Below are 6,000 nucleotides of genomic sequence, written 5' to 3'. Positions count from 1 at the left end.
ATCCTCCTCCAGATTTAGAATGTGCCTAGGTCTAATAGCTCCCCCATCTTGTCCAGGCCGCGGCCGCAAATTGCCAGTTTCTCTACCCCGCTGAAAAACACGTAAGAAAGCCCCACGTCTCGGGTGATATCTTCGGGGAAATCTTTGGCCATACAGATCAGCTGCTTCCACTGCATTCTGATGCGTTTCTCCCTAAACCAAAACCATGTCGACAAGTTCTTCGTTTGTAAAAATGTGCGCCATTACATTTGACGCTTTTATTTTATTCGTGTGAAAATAACGATCACAGCCACCAACAAATTAAGTACTGCTAAAAATTCCAAACATTATGACTTGCTATCAGTTATTAATAAACAAAATAAGTTCGTCTGATACACGTTCTGTTGACATTTGTTTAACTTTATTTCGGAAACCAAAAATATTTTACTACAATTTTTTCTCATTATTAATTGATCTTAATCTACCATTTCCCAAGTTTATGCGCATAGGTTGAAAATCACCCTGTGTGTGCTGGTATATAGCTGAAAATGTCCTCTTTTAAAAATGCATATAAACTTGACAACCGAGAATCGATGAATATGTTTGTAAACAAAACACCCCCCTTGCTCCTGTGCACATAATGTTTACTGATTCTCGCCTTTCAATGTTCCAAGGCCTAATCAGATCTGTAGCAAATACAATTTATTATAAAAATACAAACCAAGTAGTGTGTTTTTTAAAAAACTGTTGTTAAATGTTATTATTATTATTATTCTGGTTTATTCCAAGACCGTTCTTCGCTGTAAAACCGAAGAAATGCAATAACAATTTGAAAGCACGAATCTTTCATCCCCCGTCCGATGGTAAATTCGCGCCTACATCCCAAAAACCGTAAGACAAACAGCGGGAAAAAAGCGCGTCGCTCGCGTTCCCGACGTTAAACGACGGGACTCGATGGGACGAACCCTCGTTCCCGATTGGTCGAAACGAGGGACAGATGCGAGCGAGGAGCGACGAGCTTTCGAACCGTGTGCGTAAAAAGTAAAAACGTTCTTATCGTCGCAGTTTTCGAAAGGTACGTGCGTGCGTTGTGCCCCTGATGGTGGTGGTGTGCGAGTGTTTCGTTACCGTACGGACATTAATTTTACGTTTTCTACTGCATATTATATGGTTAGTGGATTATATACCAGTTTTTTCTTTTTTCTTTAGTTTATTCGGCGAGTTTTGTAGGTATTTGTGCATGTTTGGTTATTTTTTTCTTAATTTTATGCGTAATCTAGGATAAAAATGCCAAAGAAAATTTATTCCAACCTCAATTAATTGATGTAAAAAAATATAATCAAAAGCCGATAGGGTTAACGGTTATGAGTTTCTTTTGAGACAGTAAATTTTAGTTAAAAAAATATTTTTCTCTGGATTCGGTGTATGACATTTTGGCGCCCAACACTGTGTTAATTTGAGTAAAAATGCATAATTTTTTGCTTACAATTACGAATGATGCTTTTCTTTTATTAATACTAAAAGAAAATTACACATTATTAAATTACTTTAAATTTTAGCCACTGATATCTTGGCGCCCAACGAACCTATTTATAAATTTTTGTTTGTCAAGCCTTTACTTTTGAAAAAAATTAATTAACTTGCAAGAGTGATTGTGTACACGTAGTTTTAATAAAATGTAAGAATAAATTTATATATCGTGTGTATATTTTTAAGTCAAACAGAATTTAGTTAGAAAAAAGCATTTCATTGAAGGGATGTTTTTTCCAATTTTTCTCTTACGCCTTGACGCAAAGCCTACGTTATTTTTCTAAAAATTCTTTCTCTAAATTCTGAAGGATAAGAAATGATACATTTATTGACTATTTTTGTAAATTTTAATAATAATCTCTTTGCCGAATATGGACCTTACTCAAAATTTTTGTTTAGACGTTCAGTCTACGTTTTCTACCGCATGTTATTTAGTTAGTGGATTACATCAGTTTTTTTTTTATTTTTTTTGTCAATATATTTTATTCGACGATTTTTGTGCTTGTTTGTTTTTTATCAATTTTTATGCGTATTTTAGTATAAACTGAGGCCGTAAATGAAGCAAAGCAAATTAACTCAAAATTAATGCAAAGCAAATATTCAAAAGACAAGCGTTTTTTTAATACATTAGGATTCAGTAAAAAATTAAATGTTTTTTTTTCTTGTCTATAATATTTTGGCGCCCAACGTGTACCTTTATTTGTGTGCTCAATTCTTTAGGTTGTTTCAAATATTAAGAATATTTTTTTTATAATAAATATTAATGAAATATTGAACTACTAAAAATTTCCGCCATTGATATTTTGGAGATATTTTAAAAAAACCTCCTTTTCTCATATATAATAATAAAACCAATGAAGCATTTTATTGTTCCAAAAATAAACAAGTGTACAGTAAAATACTTACAATGCAGCAAATTTAAATTTTAAACAAAAAGTTTTAATTAGTGTCTATATTTTTATTATTGACAATGGTATGACATGAAGCTTTTGATTGATCCTACATATCAGACTTATCCTTCATTATATAACTATATCTTTATATGTAAAAAGTATAAATGACCATACTGGTGGCCGAAAGTAGATTGACAACTACTTATTTTTCAAATTTGTTTATATCATGGTTTAGGAAATGATAAATTAGCTGGAATAGTACCTGATTAAAAAACAACGGAACCTATTTGTAATGTTTAATTATATTTAAACTATTTATTCGTAATACCCAATTTTATTTTTAAAAAAATTAAAAAACTAAACAATTTTCAAGTGGCCAAAATTAAATTGACAAATTCAAAGCTTACTAAAATAAAAATAAGTATAGAAAATTAACAGGGTTTTATTCAATAATGCGTTCCATAGCCTCTATTTCTTCTCACTTCTATCAACCTTTTGGGCATTGATCTAATTAAATTGTCAATATAGGACGTGTCAATAGATATCCAGCATGCCTTCAAAGCTTCAAAAAGTTCTTGTTTATTTTTGAAATTTTTACATCGAATGTGACGATCAATGTAATCCCAAATGTTCTCGATCGGATTTAGGTCCGGTGACTGTGACGGCCCTTTGATAACATTAATTTTTTCTTGGGTCAACCATTGCTTAACGACCTTGGATACGTGTTTCTGATTGTTTTCATGTTGAAAGTAGTGGTTGAGTGGCATAACTTCATCAGCGTAAGGTACCATAACATCCTGCAGTATGTCTTTATACATGAAACGATCCATCGTGCCTTCTATCAAGTGTAGTGGACTACCATAGCCCGAAAAACACCCCCACACCATCACGGAACCACCTCCATGCTTGACTGTGGACACCGTATATTTGGGATCATACCTTTAATTCACTGGACGCCTAACATATCTTTTGCCATCCGAATTAATTAAATTGAACGTACCTTTTTTTAAACTTAGCAGTGGTTTCTTTGCAGGGCGTCTTGTTTTTAAATCACTATATTAAAGTCTCCTTCTAATGGTACGACAACTAACTGAACCCACACCTTCTCCTTCCAAATGCAGCTTGATTTCTTTTGAAGTTGCGAATGGGTCAAGTTTTGCTTTTTTCAAAATTAATTTGCCAACACGACTAGTGGTCTTCTTTGGTCGGCCAGTTTTTTTTAGAGGAACAACACTTTCACGGAGTTTAAATTTGCTTATTATTTGACTTACTGTTGCCCTCAAAAGAGAAAATTTTCGAGCAATATCCGCCTGTTTAACCCCCTTTCCGGTAATCGTCGATTATTCGCATCTTAATATCGATCGATAAAGTTATACCACGTGGCATTGTGAATATTTTTCAAAACTAATAGTAAGGAAAGTGAAATCAACAGAAACCAACGCATAAAACTCAGAGACTGAATAAATATGTTGTTTGTCAATCCAATTTTGGCCACCTAGCAGTCAAACAAAATTACTGGAATTTGATAAAAAAAATATTGAGAAAAAGTGCAAGCAATAAAAATCTATGGAATTTGTTTCTTCAAACTATGTTGTTTACATTCCCTGAACACTAATAAGCTCAACCGGTTTTTCCTTTGCTTCAGATAAAATATATCCATAAAAATGGAATTTGTCAATTTACTTTTGGCCACCAGTGACCTATCCACGTTAGAATTTACACTTTTAAATTACATACTTGAAGAAGTTGGCCTAAATATCTTTTTAAAAGACACAACAATGATGTTAGAATGAGTTATATCAAATTTACAGATTAACCTCTCCGCTATATTGTAGAAAAAACCTTTTTAAGTTTTTCCTACTATATGCCCAGGAATTATAAGAATATGGAATATCCTTTAAATTATGTACATCAGTAAAATAATATATTTTTTTTTAATTTAGATACTTGAGAGTAACATTTATTCTTAATTATGTTATAAAACAAAATGATAATCGTTAAAAACCAGTTACGCTCTTTAAACCTATGGGAATTATGTTTATTGTCGATTTATAAATTTTGCACCTTTTGTACTTTTCTAGTTTGCACGGAATCTAGATATGGGCCGTAAACAGAATCGGCAAAATTAAAATGGGATAATACGAGGGCATCGCATAGCTCAATTTTAGTTGTCTTCACAAAGTAATGGCTATGAGGGAAACTTGCAGGACATAATAAGATTTTTTGATTCATAGTGTTATGTGTTCCTTAAGTTAATATTTAATATATTGATGAAAAATTATATATTTTTTAACTACTTTAAATTTTTGCCATTGATATTTTGGCGCCCAACGAATTTACTTAACAGTTTTTTTTTATTTGATCCCCAAAAAGCAGTTCAAATAAATTTTGGTGTGCAACGTGTGTTAATTTTCGTATAATTTTTCTATTTTTGTAAGAAAGTATTCCGGGTTTCTAACGTTAAATAAGTATTTTCATTTTATTTTAACTTTTCCATTAATTTTTTATATTTTTCGTTTATAAATATATAATTTTTAACCAAAATTAATATATAGTTTTTTTCCAATAAGTAGTGATGCACAATGGGACATTTTTGAACTAATTTAAATTTTTACCGTTAATATTTACGTGCCCAAGCGTGTGTAAATGTTTTACGGAAAAATTAATTGATAATAGCTTTTTTGTAGACTGATAAAAATTAAACAATTTTTCCCTTTACAGTAAAAGTGACAGTTTTTTCAGAGATGACACATTTAATTGCAAAAAGGCACTTTATTAAGGCGAGCTTTTATGAAAATTTGTCTTTAATTTTGACGCGCAACGTGTGTTAATTTGTGTAATTTTCTAAAAAGAATTTAATTTTGAGAAGATTAGTTTTGCCTTATTTTACTGCATATTATATTGTAACGGGAACTTTAAGTAATCTTTTGAGGTTTTTTTGAAAATTTTATCATGAGCAAACTAATACCATAAAAAGTGAAAAATTTATTTAAAATATGCAAAAAAAAAAGAGTTTTTTTGCCCAAGTCTTCTTATTGTTTATTTGTATTTTTACGTATAATACAATTTTAAGTCAATACTCCCAGAACTGTGTCATTTCTTTGTTAATTCGAATAATTAATTTACATTACATGAGCCATTGCTTCTAGAAAAATCGCCTCTTGAGATATAATACGTTCAAAACATTTTTCTACAATTATTTATAATTATTCACTGCATATCATTTTCGAGGAAATATTACGTTTGCACTATCAACTTAAATTTCGCATTTTATATAGACACAAAAATTAATAAATAATTTTTTTTGTAACGTTTCTTTTATATGTTGGCGCCCAACAAATCTTAATAAATATAAAAATTTTAAACTTATTAAAGGTATAAAATTATTAAACTTAGAAAGCGTTAATATTACGTTTTCTACGAACGTTTCTCTTGTATTTTGGCTCTCAATGTCACGAAAATTTATTTTCGATATAAATTCTTCGTGCACTTTCTTCAAAAAAAAAAAAATTAACCATAAATATTTAAATACATTCACGCAATAAACATGGAAATAATATTAATATTTCTTGAATATTTCATCAGAAAACTTGTATGC

The 6,000-nt window shown here is 30.6% G+C and overlaps 1 protein-coding gene across 2 annotated transcripts in view; it reads left to right on the top strand.

The window, feature by feature from the left end:
• Positions 1 to 1,041: 1,041 nt before the first annotated feature.
• The window catches only part of LOC126743693 (DNA N6-methyl adenine demethylase), a 108,691-nt gene continuing 103,732 nt past the window's right edge, over positions 1,042 to 6,000 (top strand). For both annotated transcript variants that reach the window (XM_050450904.1, XM_050450905.1), the window contains exon 1: positions 1,042 to 1,149. The gene's annotated coding sequence lies outside the window, so the exon portion shown is untranslated. The remainder of the gene's footprint in view (positions 1,150 to 6,000) is intronic.

The sequence above is a fragment of the Anthonomus grandis genome, chromosome 13 (genome assembly GCF_022605725.1).
Source record: "Anthonomus grandis grandis chromosome 13, icAntGran1.3, whole genome shotgun sequence".
Lineage (NCBI taxonomy): Eukaryota > Metazoa > Arthropoda > Insecta > Coleoptera > Curculionidae > Anthonomus > Anthonomus grandis.
Note: the sequence above shows the minus strand (reverse complement) of the source record. Positions and strands in the feature narration are given on the sequence as shown.